This window comes from Caretta caretta, chromosome 3, assembly GCF_965140235.1.
Source record: "Caretta caretta isolate rCarCar2 chromosome 3, rCarCar1.hap1, whole genome shotgun sequence".
Lineage (NCBI taxonomy): Eukaryota > Metazoa > Chordata > Testudines > Cheloniidae > Caretta > Caretta caretta.
The window spans coordinates 86,682,465-86,699,576 of NC_134208.1; the positions used below are offsets into that span (position 1 = coordinate 86,682,465).

The 17,112-nt window shown below is 45.7% G+C and overlaps 1 protein-coding gene across 1 annotated transcript in view; it reads right to left on the bottom strand.

Moving 5' to 3' along the window:
* Positions 1 to 9,633, bottom strand: part of TRAF3IP2 (TRAF3 interacting protein 2) — a 50,085-nt gene extending 40,452 nt beyond the window's left edge. The window contains exon 1 of the mRNA XM_048844776.2: positions 9,398 to 9,633. The gene's annotated coding sequence lies outside the window, so the exon portion shown is untranslated. The remainder of the gene's footprint in view (positions 1 to 9,397) is intronic.
* Between the last annotated feature and the right edge of the window lie 7,479 nt (positions 9,634 to 17,112).

Here is a 17,112-nt window from a genome sequence, read left to right on the forward strand (position 1 = left end):
ACATTGCAAACTCTCCTCCCACCATTGACTAGCATCTGCTCTTTCATAAGATGTTTCCCTTGGTATCCATCTTGGATCGTAAAGATAATGGGCAAATTCATCTGTGGTGTAAACGGGCATAACTCCATTGACTTCGTAAGTCATACTAACTTAGCATCATTATTATGTGCAATTATCAAACATCTGAACATGGCAAATTACAGAAACAAATTCATCGGCTGAATCTGTCTGTTGTCTCTTTGATGGTCACTGAAGCAAGCATATCAAAACACCAGAAAAGCACTTCAGTTGGAAATTCTGTCTTCAACAGCTGTCAGCCTAACACCAACACTGATAACATTGCCAGCCAAGTGAGGAAATGACCTGTTGGGAAGAATCAAGCATCTGATTCAAATCACTGGCTTTGAGTGATGCAACTGAGAGTCCTCTTGCTCCTAGATATATAGGTCATTTTCAGTGTGAGCATTCAAGCAGCAGGGGGTAATATAAAATCTCAAGGGACTATTTGAAACACCTTAGTAATATAATAAGTTACATCCAACGTAAATACCCCTTGCTGCATACTAAACCAGTTGCCTCTTGTCTTATCCTCTGTGGACATGACAACGGAAACGCTTTCTCCTTTCCTATTGGTGTGTCTGTTTTTAAACCACACTCATCACCATACTGTCTGTGTGCCTAGAATTTTAATCCCTCAGGTTCTGTGTCTCTGGGTGGTGTATAGGGGTGAAGTTTTGGCTACCCCGTGTCAGAGGGGGTGAATTAAACCCATTGTATGCAATGTTTGAGAAATTAAAACTTTAGACTAAAAACCCAAACCTTAGGAAAGGATGAGGATGCTGGAATCAGACCTGTCCCAGCTTATTACATAGTTTTCTTTGTTTTTATCTTATAGTCCACAGGAATGACAGAAAAGAGATATGGCCTTTCCATAAACACGATATAGGTTCAAGAGATGAATAACCATGTAGTCAAATATTATCTGCTCTCAGAATGCCAAACCAACACAAAAGTCCACTGTAAAGTATATTTTTTAAAAGATCTTGGTTGGTGAACAGGCTGCACAACATCTATTGGTTAAAATGTCAATAACGGTTTCTTCTCCAAAATTAATGCTAATTATGCCTTATAGTAAACTTGGAACAAATAAGGAAAAATTGTTTCGGTCCAAGGCCTCACCTGCCTGCTATTAGATTTACATGATCTTTGAGACATTTCAGATACCCAGAAGATGTGCATGTTTCAAACAACAAACGAAACCAAAAACCAAACCCCACAGCGTGGCTATCACCCAAATGAGAATGAAAACTTTCTACCTCCCTTGGAGGTTGCAGACAGAGTTTTTCCTCTTGTCTTCCTGTGAAACATAAGATAAAAATAAAGAAAACAGTTTTCTGGCTCTTCTGATCATTCTACTTAATAGTCTTAATAAGCTGGCATTTCTTTAGCATAAAATGTCTTTCCGGTCCTCCCTTGCTTGCATGATCTTCCTTGAAAGGAGACCTGGCAAAGCTGCAGCTTGGTGAAGACTCCCATTGACGGGAGAGCGCAATCTCACTTCGGCCAAAGATACCAAGAGAAAAGCTGTTGCCTGACATGCTCATCCTTGGACTAATGGTTCAGGCTGCACTAGTTTCACAATTCTCAAACAGAGAGAAAGAACTATGGGACCAAGTGATCCACCTTCTCTGGGCCATTTCTTGGGCACTGAGAATGCAGATTTTCTTTAGGGCTTGGTTTACATGCCATTGGGTGTCATTATTTCTAACTCTAAGGATAGTTCGCACTGGCACAAGTTACTTAGGGAGGTTGTGGAATCCCTCTCATAGGAGGCTTTTAAGAACAGGTTAGACAAACACCTGTCAGGGAGGGTCTAGGTATACTTGGTCCTGTCTTAGCGCAAGGGGCTGGACTAGATGATCTCTCGAGGTCCCTTCCACCCCTACATTTTCTGTCATCCTCTCTCAGTGGTTTTGGTGGGAGAAAGCAGCTTTAAATTGCAGAAGCCCTGTGCAAGAGGCTACCCAAGGGATCACTGCATGCCAGGGAACCTATCCACCTTTGGGGTGATGCTGGCAGCAGGCTCAGTCCATATTTTGGTGGAAATTTCCAAAAGAAAACCCACATGTGGTTGGCAATGTTGATGATTCAGTAAGTAACATTCTTCCTCCCAAGTCTATACTGAACCAATGCTTCAGTATGACGTTACTATTCCACTCGAGGTCCCAGCTTTTGGAAGAGATGTAAAACTGAGACCTTGATCCTGTTGTTATACAGGGCCTCATGCTGTAGAGTTTCTTCCAATTCTTTTCAACATTTTTCTATTTAACTTATGCTAAAAGTAGAGCACAAGACAGACAAATAACTTACTTGGGCCCCTGTTGTCAAGAACTGGGATAAAGGAGTCCTTCAGCATATCAAAATGCTCTCAGCAAACCATGATCTGATTCCTCTTCTAGCACTGAGACAACTGGAGGATGTAGTTTATGGCCTAATCCCATCCTCAAATATATAGAACTATTTTAGGTGGTATTTTCTTATTGCCAGAAAGCTCCAAGAATTTAGTATTCCCCCATGATTTAGGGTGCCCATATGTCCCGTTTTGGCTGGGATAGTCTTCCTTTTTAAGCTCTGTATCGGATGTCACAACTTTTTTTGGCAAAACTGGGCATTTGTCCCATTTGCTCTTGCTTGAGGGGGCTATGGAGGAATGTTCAGGCAAAAGCGAATGGGACAAAGGTCCAGTTTTGCCAAAAAAAGTCATGACGTCCAGGACATTGGCTTGGGCAAGAGGCGACACTAGGCGGCTTGGGCCACACCCACACAGCAGGGGTTGGGCCAGCCTGTGAGCACTGACCATCTCTTACCCAGTGTCCCGTTTTCAGTTTAGGGAACTATGGTCACTCTACCATGGCTATACAGGAGATTACTGACAACCAGCTTGAATTCTTGTGTGGACTCCTGCAAATCATAAAGTGAGGCCTTTAGTAAATGGAATTAACATTCTAGTAGCAAATTTAGTAAAAATAAATGGAAAAAATCCCATTAACAGCCCTTGTCTCCTCTTGTTCCTTCCTCTCCCCATACTCAAAGTTTTGTAACATGTATTAATTTAGTAAATAGCCTTGGAGAGTTGCTCTTTTAAGTGAGCTGATAGACAGTGGCTTAAGCTCTTGTGACCACACTCTTCCAAGCTTCCTTGCAACAGTTCCCAGACTGAGAGAAATTCTTCCATTTCTCCTGCCAGATAAATTGAAAGCTCTGGAGCCAAGGGAGTGCTGACAGTGTTGTTGAAACAGTCCTGGACAGCAGTGTTCACAATACAACGACCACATCATATGCTTGTTCTGGACACAGTTTGCTTTGGATGTTTCTGGTGCGGGTTGCAGGGGAGAAAGTAAGTGGAAAGAAAGGTGGGGATCAGACACTCACTTTTCCAGGTCAATAGAGCTAGGCCTGAGGTGCAGAGTTCAATAGCAGGGCTAAACTCCCTTAACATTCAAGAGTTTGTAGCTGGGGGTTAGCTTCAGGCCCATCTTTACAGTTTAAGGATTTCATAATCAACCACAAAGCATTCCATCTATTTCCCAATTTGAAGGTCAAGATTCACATCCACACAGAATACCTCCAACTGCCTGGTTTTGATTAGACAAAACTTCTGACAAGGCAGAGAAAGGAACCTGCAACAAATGAAGGTGGTTGTGCTCTCATTCTTTTTCAGGGGGCTTTGAGAGTTGAAGAGCAAAACTAAGTGAAGTCAGGCCCAAACCTTTTCAGCCGAGAGCAGTGCTGCAAACAGGGGAGCCATTTGGGACCTATGATCCAAACGATCAGGGTCAAAGGAAATCTAAGCTGAACAGTTTGTTTTTGGCTGTGCTAGCCATGTTTAGCTGCACTCATTGCTGATACCTGTTGTCACCAATGGGTACATTCCATAATGAAGACAGGACCATTGGGCCATGTTTAAAAGGTAGATTTATATACTATTTGAGGGAGGGACTGATTCTTTTGTATGTCTTCTGGGAAGCACCTAGCATACTTCGGATGGTATAAAATAATAAATAATATGGTAAAACCTCAGAGTTACAAACACCTCGGGAATGGAGGTTGTTTGTAACTCTGAAATGTTCGTAACTCTGAACAAAATATTTTGGTTGTTCTTTCAAAAGTGTACAACTGAACATTGACTTAATACAGCTTTGAAACGTTACTACGCAAAAGAAAAATGCTGCTTTTAACTACCTTAATTTAAACGAAACAAGCACAGAAACAGTTTCCTTACCTCGTCAAATCCTTTTTTAACCCCTCCCCTTTTGTTCGTAGTTTACGTTTAACACAGTATTGTGCTGTATTTGCCTTTTTTTTTTCTGGGGGGGGTGGGGGTGTCTCTGCTGCTGCCTGATTGCGTACTTCCAGTTCCAAATGAGGTGTGTGGTTTACCCGTCAGTTTGTAACTCTGGTGTTTGTAACTCTGAGGTTCTACTGTATGAAACAGTGTTCTTTTTCCGTGCTGACATGTTTTCAGTTTTTTGCTATTTTTATATATTCTCTGCAACCAACACAAGGATTGTATACGGAAGGAAAACCGTAGCATGTGTCTAACTCTAATGGGTAGGCCTTCCTGACAGTATAAAATACCATACTCATTTTCCAGCACTAGGGTAACTACGCTGGTGCTAACAATGGTGCAAGTGTCTTTCCCCTTATCTGGCCAGAGGAAGGGGAAGGGGTAGTTCAGCCAGGAGGGGTGATGGGAAATGTAAGCCCAGCTTGGCTAGGAGAAATGGGATGTACAGTGGGGAGGAGGCTAACAGGAGTTGTAGTCCCCTGCTTTACAGATCCATCATAGCACTTTCTGAAAATCAGGTTCCTTTAAGCTGTCTCCCATTGGGTACCCAAAAATCACTGGGCACTTTTGAAAATCTTGACCCAGAACTATACTCCATGGTAGCAGATTCCTGGATGCCCAACCAACTGCATGGGCTGAAAAAAAGGAGTTTGTTTTCCTACTGGAGCTTAATCAAGTCGGAGCTTCACCATTAGATCAAAATTATTGCAGTGCAATATTTACAGTGCACGTCGAAATTTTGCCAGCATTCAGCAATAGCTAATCTTATCTCAGATACCAAGATTATCATATAAGGAAACAGAATCAATACATCTTCACAGGAAGCATGACTCCCTTAATAGAGGTACGCCTTTGGAAAGTAAGGTTTTCAGGACAGAGACTCTGCTATGTGCTTGGCACATTTTCCCCATATGTTTAGTGCAGAGGTGGGCAAACTACGGCCCGCAGGCCACATCCAGCCCACGGGACCCTCCTGCCCGGCCCCTGAGCTCCTCACCAGGGAGGCTCGCCCCCGGCCCCTCCCCTGCAGCCTCAGCTCACTGCACCGTGGGCGCAATGCTCTGGGCGGCGGGGCTGTGAGCTCCTGGGGCAGCGCAGCTGCAGAGCCCGGCCTGACCCGGTACCCTGTGCTGCGCGGTGCGTGGCTGTAACGCTGCCAGCCACCGGTGCTCCAGGCAGCGCGGTAAAGGGGCAGGGAGCAGGGGGGGTTGGATAGAGAGCAGGGAAGTTCGAGGGGCTGGTCAGGGGGCGGGGGTGTGGATAGAGTTCAGGGCAGTTAGGGGGCGGGAAACGGGGGTTGAATGGGGGCAGGTTGCAGGGGGGGGCAGTCAGGAAGGAGGGGGGGGTTGGATGGGGTGGCAGGGGGCAGTCAGGGGCAGGGTTTCCGGGGGCAGTCAGGGGATAGGGAGAAGGGGTGGTTGGATGGGGCAGGGGTCCCGGAGGGGCGGGAGGTCTGGGGGCAGTCAGGGGACAGGGAGAAGGGGGTGGTGGATGGGGCAGGGGTCCCGGGGAGGGCATCGGGGGCGAGAAGCATGGGGGAGGGGGGTCGGATGGGGTTGGGGGCCAGGCCACGCCTGGCTGTTTGGGGAGGCACAGCCTCCCCTAACCAGAATCCATACAATTTTGGAAACCCGATGTGGCCCTCAGGCCAAAAAGTTTGCCCGCTCCCGGTTTAGTGACATGTACTTCTAGTGACTGCTAGGTATACTCTAAAACAACAACCACATTATTTAAATGCTAGTTAATGTTGCTGAATGATAACAACATGCTTGCATATCACATCAGTAACAAAATGCAAGCTTTTGAAAACAAGGAAATGAATAGTTAATGTCATAAATTCTGAACTGTCCACAAAATAAACACACACATGCATATGAACTATAATGAAAAGTATATTTTATCAAAACATAATGATAACTCTGACCACTGAATTACTGATTTTAATATAATTGTGTTTTCTTTATTTCAGTGGCAAAAGATTTGCTTTTATGAGATGCTTCTAAGCGGAGTACATTCTCAGCTAACACAGGGCTAGATTGGTACTCTTTAGGCACAGCCCAGAAGGCGTAGGGGGTGCATTGCCCCAGGGAAAACACCACGACATTCTGGCTTGGAATCAGAATACCTCCTGGAGTTTTCCATTGAACAGGGGGCGTGCGCACACCACTACCCCACAATGCTGGCTGGTGCACAGGGTGACCAACACAGCCACAAGTCTCCACTCCTCCCTGCCCCTTAAGGGTGGCATGCATCTCTGTGGGGAGTAGCTAGGGTGCTGGCCATGTGCTTTCTTGAGCATAAGGCTTGGAATTCTGCCTGGCTCTGATGCTCCCCTGAAGAGGTAGCAACACATTGCTTTAGAGCTAGAGGAAGACATAGATACCAAGTCCAAATTTTCAAACCATGGCACTATTATAATGTAGTGTGACTTCAAAGGATCTTGATGAATTTTCTTCAAACTTTGCAGAAACAGTCTCCTTTTGCTGCAGAGTAAACATGGCAATTTCCAGGCCAAATCCATTTTCCAACTCGAAGTTATGAGGATGCCAAAATAGGGCTCGATAGTGGAAGCTGGTTTCAAACTTAACTATGGAAACACTGGCACATCTCCTTAATACTATGGGTGCTGGAGAGACATGAGGCCAACTGTTAGACATTGACATCAGCACAGCACTAGGCAGACTTTCCCCCAGGGATCTAGTCTCAGGCTTCCCCCTCAACATGTTTCCTGACGAGGAATGAACACCCCTCTGGGTACCTGCAGAAGGAGCCACCAACCCTGGGTGAACACCTACACATAAGCTCCAGCACCTTCTTCCAAGGCACACGGCCTGCCTTCCAAAGCAATCACAAAAGAGCTTCCAATGCACCGAGCATAGCAGTATATTGAAGGGCACTCTGGCTGCCATAAGCCAACATCAGAACCACTGCCCCTCAGTTCAACCCTGATACAGACTTTAGCCTGATCACAGCTGCTCCTTTGAGCTCACCAGTGCGGTGTGAAGAGCGGAGGCACATCGGAAACTAACAGGGGAGCAGTGCCGTGGGTCCTAAGAGAGCGAGAGCCCTTCGTGCCAGGCTGCTTTTGCTGGTGCCTGAGTCACTCAGATAAGATAATGCCATAGAAGACCCTGGGTAGATAAACTCTCCTCCGGTTCAAATCCTGCTAGCTCAGACTCTCACGCTGGAGTGGTGTTGTGACCCTGTGCACCAGGTCACAAATTTGGCCCAGTTGCTCCTCTGTTATGCCCGCAGGGAAGGGGCTCTGCTGTTACACCACCCAGCTCTGGTCAGGGGACAGGGGGTGGGCGTCTGGGCCCCCTGGGCTCCCCCTGCTGAGTTCAGGTTCTCAAACACGGGGAGGGCACAGCCCCTTCTGTTTCAAAAGTGTGTGTGTGGGGGTGAACTCCCCCCCTCATCTCTGGCATCCAGCCCTAACACAATAATCAAAGTACCCTCAATCACTCTTTGTACCCAATCCCCACAGTAGGGTAAACTGAAAAACAAGATATTCCCTCCACAGGACCCTCAGCAGTGCTTGAATTGGCTAAGGCATGATTGTGACCTTACGCCATTGGGCTCTCATGCTGTTTAGGATGTGATGACAAAGTGTGCCCAGTTCAGCCTTATCCAGCTGAAATTCCTTTTCTTTGATTCCAGACAACAATCTTCAAGAGTAGTTTGCAAAAACTAAACAAATTCCCAAAACCAAGAAGTGGTGTGGATAATGCGAAATGAACTCGAGGCTGCATGCTAAACAGGGCTTTGGGGAAATACAAGACAATGAGAGGAAGAACAGAGGTCTTACCAACCTTTTCCCCCTCCTCCATTGACATTTTTTGAGCCTATGGAGCTAGGAAGCATTTTGTTATTTCCTTGCAGATGGCACCAAAGAGTTGGTACAGTCTCTACCTAAGGTCTTGTTATTGCTAAGAAGGGTTTGCTGGTTTAGCTAGACCCGCAAACCTGCCTAGTATAGATGAAGCTTATAACTGTCAGTATAGCTCACAAATAGCAAAATAGGCTACACCAAAACAGACTACAAAGCATAGTTTTGCTGGCATAATTGGGTCTTACACTGGTGCATATACCAGCATAGCTACGTTGGGAAAACATCACCTTCCTGACATAATTATGCTGGTATAAATTTTATAATGTAGGTCAGGCCTTAGTCCTTAGAGGATACCTTAATTTTGCAATACCATGAAATTCCAAGCAACAAGTTGTAGCTGTAAGGCACCGTATATGGGGCATATTTACTGTTCTCACTAGCCAGCAAACGTTAGTGAGAGTTGCCAAACTGAGTATTCTGAAAGGGATGTTAACATATCAGTTGTACAGCTGATTTTTAAAAATTAATATCAGATCACTTGCAATCTGTTCTGATATTAACATCAGGTTGGAAGTGTTTTATCTTGGTCTATAATCCTACTTCTTCACTGTTTTCCATAATGATGTGCCCTTTTAAGCAGTTCCTAGATTACTGGGAAACAACCCCTCGTTATGGCCGAGTAGGCAGCGAGGCATGGGCCTGCATGGCAGGCTGTGCAAAATCACGCTGTCCCAACGGTGCCACAATTCCTCCAGAAGCTCCTGGGGAGCACAGCTGTGCCACCACTCAGAGAATTCAGGATCACTGGCTGACCCCTGTGTGGGGGGCACAGAGGGGTAGAGGTGAAAGCTTTGTGCAAGCTACTTTCCAGTGGTACCCCTGTGCACCAGCCAGCCAGGATCAGGCCCGTCGCTGGCATTTTTCAGACATCTATACAAATGCTTAGGATGTTAGGACGACACAGAAACATGGCGTATGTCATCCGTTTCCAGAGTGTTTACTCACATACAGTCCTGATCCAAATCTGTAAAGCGTAGCAGCTGAAGCACAGTGAGCTGTTTGCCAAACTCACTGTTTGCTAAACTGTTTGCTAAAATGGGCAAAATAAAAAGGAGGTCAGAGCTCAGAAAGAAGAGAAAGAAAAACAAGAGGCAAAGTGGGTCAGTGGTTAGTAACAAACAGTGACAGGGAATGGTAGTATCTTTAAGAGCTCTTACCTTGGGGCTAGCAGGGACACACACTGGACTGACCAAGGGTAGAGAGCGACTGTTGGGCTTTCTCCTGCACTCTCTTTTCCTGTGGATTGCTGGTTTTCTTTTCTCCCTTTATGCTCCCCTTTCTCTTTCTCTCAGGTAAGTTGCAGAACAGGCTCTGCAGCAGGAAGTAGAACTTGTATGCAAATCACAAATCAGAAGTGGAAAGCGTCAGTCTGAAAATCTCTGAGGGGGAGTGAATCAGTAACAGAGGAAAACTACTTTGAAGTTAAAAAGTCCCTTGAAATGTTTCTGTCCTTACAAATCAGGCTGCTGTTTAACCGGTACAGATAAGTAACTGCAGGGGAAACCCAATAGGATTTTCAAACATAATATTCCTGAATGGAAGAAGTGTCTGATTTTTTTAAAAACACTAGAATGTATATGGTCAGTGCCAACTGCTCAAAGAGCGTGAGTTGGACCACCAAAAATCATGAGATTGTCTTACAAATCATGTGATTTACAAATGGGTTATTTTTATTTGTGTTCTGGTTCTTGAGTCTTGAAGGTTACACTCAAGTAACATTTTCAGACTCTTCTTCACAACCATGTCTAGGAACATTTGTTGTAAGAAATTAAAGTTGAGATTCTCATGTAGTCACAGAACTTCAGCAGCTGGGACTTTAATTAAAATATCAAACGTGGCAAGAGTTGGCAACAATGCATAGATATTAGAAGTGCTTCTGGTATCATCCAGCTTGTCTTCTTGCCAGTCAGGATTTTCTCCACAGTATATTCTCTAGTGCTTTCTCCAATCTAGCTTACATGTCCCAAGGAAACTGCCTTCCACCACTTCCTAGTCCAGTAGATCTCACTGTCAGGCCTGTTAGCCTACATTTTCCTTGCTTAGTTTCACCCATTCCTCCTACTTATACTCCTAGGTGCCACGTTCATTCATTTCTCCTCTTTGGTGTTTTCACCTTTCCGGTATTTGTAGGCAGCCATCAGGTTCCCCCTGAACTCTAGCTTAGTCAAGCTATACACATTTAGCTATCTAAAATCATCCCTCAGAAGTCAGTTCCTCCTGCTGCTTGCTTGTTTTTATTGCTCTCTTCTGAACTCCCGCCCATTGAGCACTATCTTGGTAAAGAGGCACCCACAACTGAATGCAATATTTCGGATGTGGCCATAGCAGAGAGCAGGGAGGTAACAGAACCTCTGTTTCCCTCCTCTCCTCTCACCCATGATGCTTTTACATATTTCATCATCATACACTTTGTTAAGAGGATGTGAAGTTTCCAGGCACGTCAGTTCTTTGAGTGAGCATTACTTGATTGGAGTACTGTCATGGATGGATATAAACTATTCAGGAAGGACAGGCAGGGCAGAAAAGGTGGGGGAGTTGCATTGTATGTAAGGGAGCAGTATGACTGCTCAGAGCTCCGGTATGAAACTGCAGAAAAACCTGAGTGTCTCTGGATTAAGTTTAGAAGTATGAGCAACAAGGGTGATGTCGTGGTGGGAGTCTGCTATAGACCACCGGACCAGCGGGATGAGGTGGACGAGGCTTTCTTCCGGCCACTAACGGAAGTTACTAGATCGCAGGCCCTGGTTCTCATGGGAGACTTCAATCACCCTGATATCTGCTGGGAGAGCAATACAGCGGTGCACAGACAATCCAGGAAGTTTTTGGAAAGGGTAGGGGACAATTTCCTGGTGCAAGTGCTGGAGGAACCAACTAGGGGCAGAGCTCTTCTTGACCTGCTGCTCACGAACCAGGAAGAATTAGTAGGGGAAGCTAAAGTGGATGGGAACCTGGGAGGCCGTGACCATGAGATGGTCGATCCTGACACAGGGAAGAAAGGAGAGCAGCAGAATACGGACCCTGGACTTCAGAAAAGCAGACTTTGACAACCTCAGGGAACGGATGGGCAGGATCCCCTGGGAGAATAACATGAGGGGGAAAGGAGTCCAGGAGAGCTGACTGTATTTTAAAGAATCCTTATTGAGGTTACAGGGACAAACCATCCCGATGTGTAGAAAGAATTGTAAATATGGCAGGCGACCAGCTTGGCTTCACAGTGAAATCCTTGCTGATCTTGAACACAAAAAAGAAGCTTACAAGAAGTGGAAGATTGGACAAATGACCAGGGAAGAGTATAAAAATATTGCTCGGGGATGCAGGAGTGAAATCAGGAAAGCCAAATCACACCTGGAGTTGCAGCTAGCAAGAGATGTTAAGAGTAACAAGAAGGGTTTCTTCAGGTATGTTAGCAACAAGAAGAAAGTCAAGGAAAGTGTGGGCCCCTTACTCAATGAGGGAGGCAACCTAGTGACAGAGGATGTGGAAAAAGCTAATGTACTCAATGCTTTTTTTGCCTCTGTCTTCACGAACAAGGTCAGCTCCCAGACTACTGTACTGGGCAGCACAGCATGGGGAAGAGATGACCAGCCCTCTGTGGAGAAAGAAGTGGTTCGGGACTATTTAGAAAAGCAGGATGAGCACAAGTCCATGGGGCCGAATGCGCTGCATCTGAGAGTGCTAAAGGAGTTGGCGGATGTGATTGCAGAGCCATTGGCCATTATTTTTGAAAACTCATGGCAATCGGGGGAAGTCCTGGACGACTGGAAAAAGGCTAATGTAGTGCCCATCTTTAAAAAAGGGAAGGAGGAGGATACTGGGAACTACAGGCCAGTCAGCCTCACCTCAGTCCCTGGAAAAATCTTGGAGCAGGTTCTCAAGGAATCAATTCTGAAGCACGTAGAGGAGAGGAAAGTGATCAGGAACAGTCAGCATGGATTCACCAAGGGCAAGTCATGCCTGACTAATCTAATTGCCTTCTATGATGAGATAACTGGCTCTGTGGATGAGGGGAAAGCGGTGGACATGTTGTTCCTTGACTTTAGCAAAGCTTTTGACACCGTCTCCCACCGTATTCTTGCCAGCAAGTTAAAGAAGTATGGGCTGGATGAATGGACTATAAGGTGGATAGAAAGTTGGCTAGATTGTCGGGCTCAACGGGTAGTGATCAATGGCTCCATATCTATTGGCAGCCTGTATCAAGTGGAGTGCCCCAAGGGTCAGTCCTCGGGCCAGTTTTGTTCAATATCTTCATAAATGATCTGGAGGATGATGTGGATTGCACCCTCAGCAAGTTTGCAGATGACACTAAACTGGGAGGAGAGGTAGACACGCTGGAGGGTAGGGATAGAATACAGAGGGCCCTAGACAAATGAGAGGTTTGGGCCAAAAGAAATCTGACGAGGTTCAACAAGGACAAGTGCAGAGTCCTGCACTTAGGACGGAAGAATCCCATGCACCGCTACAGACAAGGGACCGAATGGCTCGGCAGCAGTTCTGCAGTAAAGGACCTAGGGGTTACAGTGGACGAGAATCTGGATATGAGTCAACAGTGTGCCCTTGTTGCCAAGAAGGCCAATGGCATTTTGGGATGTATATGTAGGAGCATTGCCAGCAGATCGAGGGACATGATTGTGCCCCTCTATTCGACGTTGGTGAGGCCTCATCTGGAGTACTGTGTCCAGTTTTGGGCCCCACACTACAAGAAGGATGTGGAAAAATTGGAAAGAGTTCAGCGGAGGGCAACAAAAATGATTAGGGGACTGGAACACATGAGTTATGAGGAGAGGCTGAGGGAACTGGGATTGTTTAGTCTGCAGAAGAGAAGAATGAGGGGGGATTTGATAGCTGCTTTCAACTACGTGAAATGGGGTTCCAAAGAGGATGGATCTAGACTGTTCTCATGTGGTAGCTGATGACAGAACAAGGAGTAATGGTCTCAAGTTGCAGTGAGGGAGGTTTAGGTTGGATATTAGGAAAAACTTTTTCACTAGGAGGGTTGTGAAACACTGGAATGCATTACCTAGGGAGGTGGTGGAATCTCCTTCCTTAGATATTTTTAAGGTCAGACTTGACAAAGCCCTGGCTGGGATGATTTAGTTGGGGATTGGTCCTGCTTTGAGCAGGGGGTTGGACTTGATGACCTCCTGAGGTCCCTTCCAACCCTGATATTCTATGATTCTACCTGCCACCTCTTCATAATACCAACCCCTAAGTCAGGCAAGTCTTTTCTGCAGCCAAGCAACATTGCAAACTGATGCCTAATTTACTGGCCAGAAGTCTCGTTCAGCATTACTGCTTCTGACCTTATTTTGAAAAGTACTATGGTACTCTACAGTAATAGGTGAAAACACTATGTCTTGTATTACCAACACTGCATTATTTTGGGCTGTTGCTGTAGATTACTGTGGTACATTTCCTGGAGAAGCCAATGTTTCAACCATTATTTGCTAGACTGGATGGACTTTTTCTGGAGCCCATTATTTCTGTACCTTGATTGGCAGGAAAGATTCCTGCTGAGCATCTTGTAATACTCCGTCACCCCCCTCCCCCCCGCTTCCACTAAAGGGCTGAGCATGCTGCCTCCCTTAGCTGCCCATATCAGCCTTACAAGTGAAAGACTAGTGTCCATAATTGAACCCATATTTTCCCTCTGGGGCATTGCAAAGCAGTAATACTAGGCCACCGGAACAAAGCCAAAATGGCTGATTGCTAATAGTTTCTTCCCTTCTCAGATTAGCATCAGGTCTATGGCTGTTCATGCCCATGGCAAACTGGAAAACACATGCCCTTCACTTCCCACAGTCCGTAAACATTTTGCTGCTCCGGGCAACCACCTGTTCTACCCGTATAACAGAGCCAGCCTTGGATGTGACAAACATTCCTACCAATTAATGTGGCATTAGTAGTGGTGCTATTAGCATGGCCTTTTAATCAGTTTAAGTTTAAAGCCATCTGTCTGTAACTAAGACGTGGTGTTTTGCTGCCTGCCTATTTTTCACAGTGAAAGCCCTTCCTCTGACAGCTGTGAGCCTGGGCATTGCACGGCACTGTTCTGTAGTAAGACTGGGTTTGATCTGAGAACCTTCACAAATCCATATTTTGCAAAGTGCAAAGTGCAGCGAAAGCGAGGTAATTCTTGGTTGCAGCTGGCTTGCTGGAATAGCTGCTGCATGCGCGCTAAGCACAGACACCCGGTAGATGTAGGATCTGGAGTTTCTGGCTGGGCATATCAGTGATGGTGACTCATTCAGGGCAGTTCAGGCAAATACCATATTTACTGATATATAAAGCTAAGCCATTTATGCCACAATTTCCAGGCAAAACTTTTGGTTTATACACTAGTCAAGCAGGGAAAAAGGGGAACCAGAAGTTCTGCCAAGGGGTCCTCTAAGTTACTTCCTATTTAAGGAAGACTCTTCCATAAGGTCTTAGGTGGGGAGCATAGGGACAGTGAGAGAAGGATCAGTTTACATGCAGGACATTTATGTTTGTTAGTGTCTGCAGTGACAAGAAGGGCATTGGCTTTCTGGGAGTTGGTTTATAAGCGAGTATATACGGTAGAGCCTTGCATGTTCATCCTCATTGTCTAACTGGGGCAATGAACTGTGAAGGAGACCAAAGAATGTTTATCAATCATTCATGCAGCACATTAGCCAGTGCTCTGACTCAAGGGCAAGAACTTCAAAGTTACGCCTTTGTGGACATAAATGGCACCGTCTGGGTCCAGACTACCCCTGCTGACCCCTCCCAATCCCAACATCGAGACAGAGCGAACAGGGATTTTCAACAGGTGATATCTAATGTTACTAGCAGTCCACCCAGCATGCCTGAATCCAAAAGCATAAACACCAGGGCTCCCCAACCCGAACAGGCATTCAAAGCTGAAAGGATTCTGAAGCCTGTAACTGTTTTTTTGCAAACCTGGTATTTGTAGTTGTCAGATGACAGCCAGCTGCTGAAATGTACAAGGGAGAGTTCTCCCTATGAGCTGACAGCTGCCTGCTGGCTGCCCGCAGCCTTTCTGACCCTGAGTGTTGGGAAATGAAAATAACTCAGTTTCTGGGGGCCGGTTCATGGTTTCACTTCTGTTTCTATGGAAATGGGCACAGATTGGCAGAAGAAAAGGTACATACAGTGTGCGTATGGGTGCACGCGTGCACATCTGTATAAATACATATACAACACACACATATAAATGTTTTTAAAAAACATTTTTGAAGGAAATACACTTAGGTAGTGAAGTTATATTGGATCCCTGCACTTCTCAGGTTACAAAGGGAATCGGACCATTGAAAACAGCATTTTGGCTTCTACGTAAACACTAATTTAAGACTATATCTTGTAAACACTTATCACTGGGCACAATGCACAAACGACTGAAGACAGTGGGATTACTCAAGGTAGTACATACTTCACCTGGTAGTCCATATTTGCAGGATTGGGCCTAAGGTCATGGACACGTTTATTGTGCACAGTCTTTCTAGGCTCTTGAATAGTAAAAAACCTATTTAAACTAGAAATATAATGGGGAAAGAAGTTTGTGCTTTAGAGCTAATTTTCACTTGTGGTCCACTGAGCCCTAATAGTATTTGATACTTGATGGGACTGAATAAGCAGGACTCTTATGTAATAATAAAAATAAAATAAATAATAATAAAAACCCAACCAAAAATTGTTCCATCCAAAGGTCTCAGGGAACATCACAAGAATTAGTAAATAAAGACTCAAACGTCCCTGCATGGTAGGAAAGTACAGTTATCTCCATTTCACGGATGGGGTAACTGATGCCCAGAGGATGGAATTAACTGCTTTTGTGCAGCTCCCCAGCAGAATATCCCCAACACAAGAGGCCCTCTCTGCTAGAAATGGAGAGATGGTGCCATTCGCTCAATCATGGCAGGATCATCTAGGGCAGGGAGTCTGTTGGGGGTGGGTGGACGTGTGGTTCGGCCTGACTGTATGGAATGTGAGGTTATGACAGTGGTTAGACCATCCATAAGGCTGCACTAACCTGCTCCAGGGTTCAGCTTGGCCCCAGAAATCTCAGCATAGAAGAGGCATCAAGCCTCCCCTCTCAGTCCCTGCACTGGTGGCAGGATTACTCCGGCCACGAGAAGGTAAGTGACCTGTCCAAGGTCACACACTGCGTCTGTGGTAGAACTGGGAATAGATCCCCCAAATCCTGAGTCTTCATGTTTCTTAATCACAAGACCATCCTTCCTCTTACAAAATAATAGAAAGGAAAGATTCCCACCTGTCTCAGTCAAATTACAGGGCTGTTCACAGGGGGCTAATTAGAACCCACCAGGGAAGAGACTGGAGTCTGAGATCTGCTGGTGACTTCCCCAGGTGATTTATTCCAGGGGACCAGTGGGCTGAGTTTGCCTGACTGACACCAATCCAGGCTTCTTTAGCAAAAATACTTTTCAGCAGTGACAATCACAGGACACGCCAGAAGGGAGGCTCTTGTCTAAGCTAAGTGGATTCCAGCTACTCCCCCTGCCTGCCCACTTCCCCACCAGCATGCTGCTGGCCTTCTGCCTGAGAGCAGAATGCAGCAGCTGACCTGTCTGTTTGCCGTGTGCACCTCCACTATGCGAACAACTGCAAGGGAACGCTGGGCCATGGGGGAGCCAAAACCAGGCCCTCAACACATGGAGCGAACGGTTTATACTCTTTAGTCAGCGCCACTACATTACGGCAAAAGGAGATAGTCACAATCATGGCCACAAACGCAGCCAAAAACATCATTTGATTTTTGGTGCTGCAGCCGATTAGGCGAGTTGAAATGAGGAGGGAAGGGGCAGACACCTGAATTAGTATCTGACAGAGTTTTGAAAGTGCTGAAAAAAATTAGATATATTGAACAGAAACC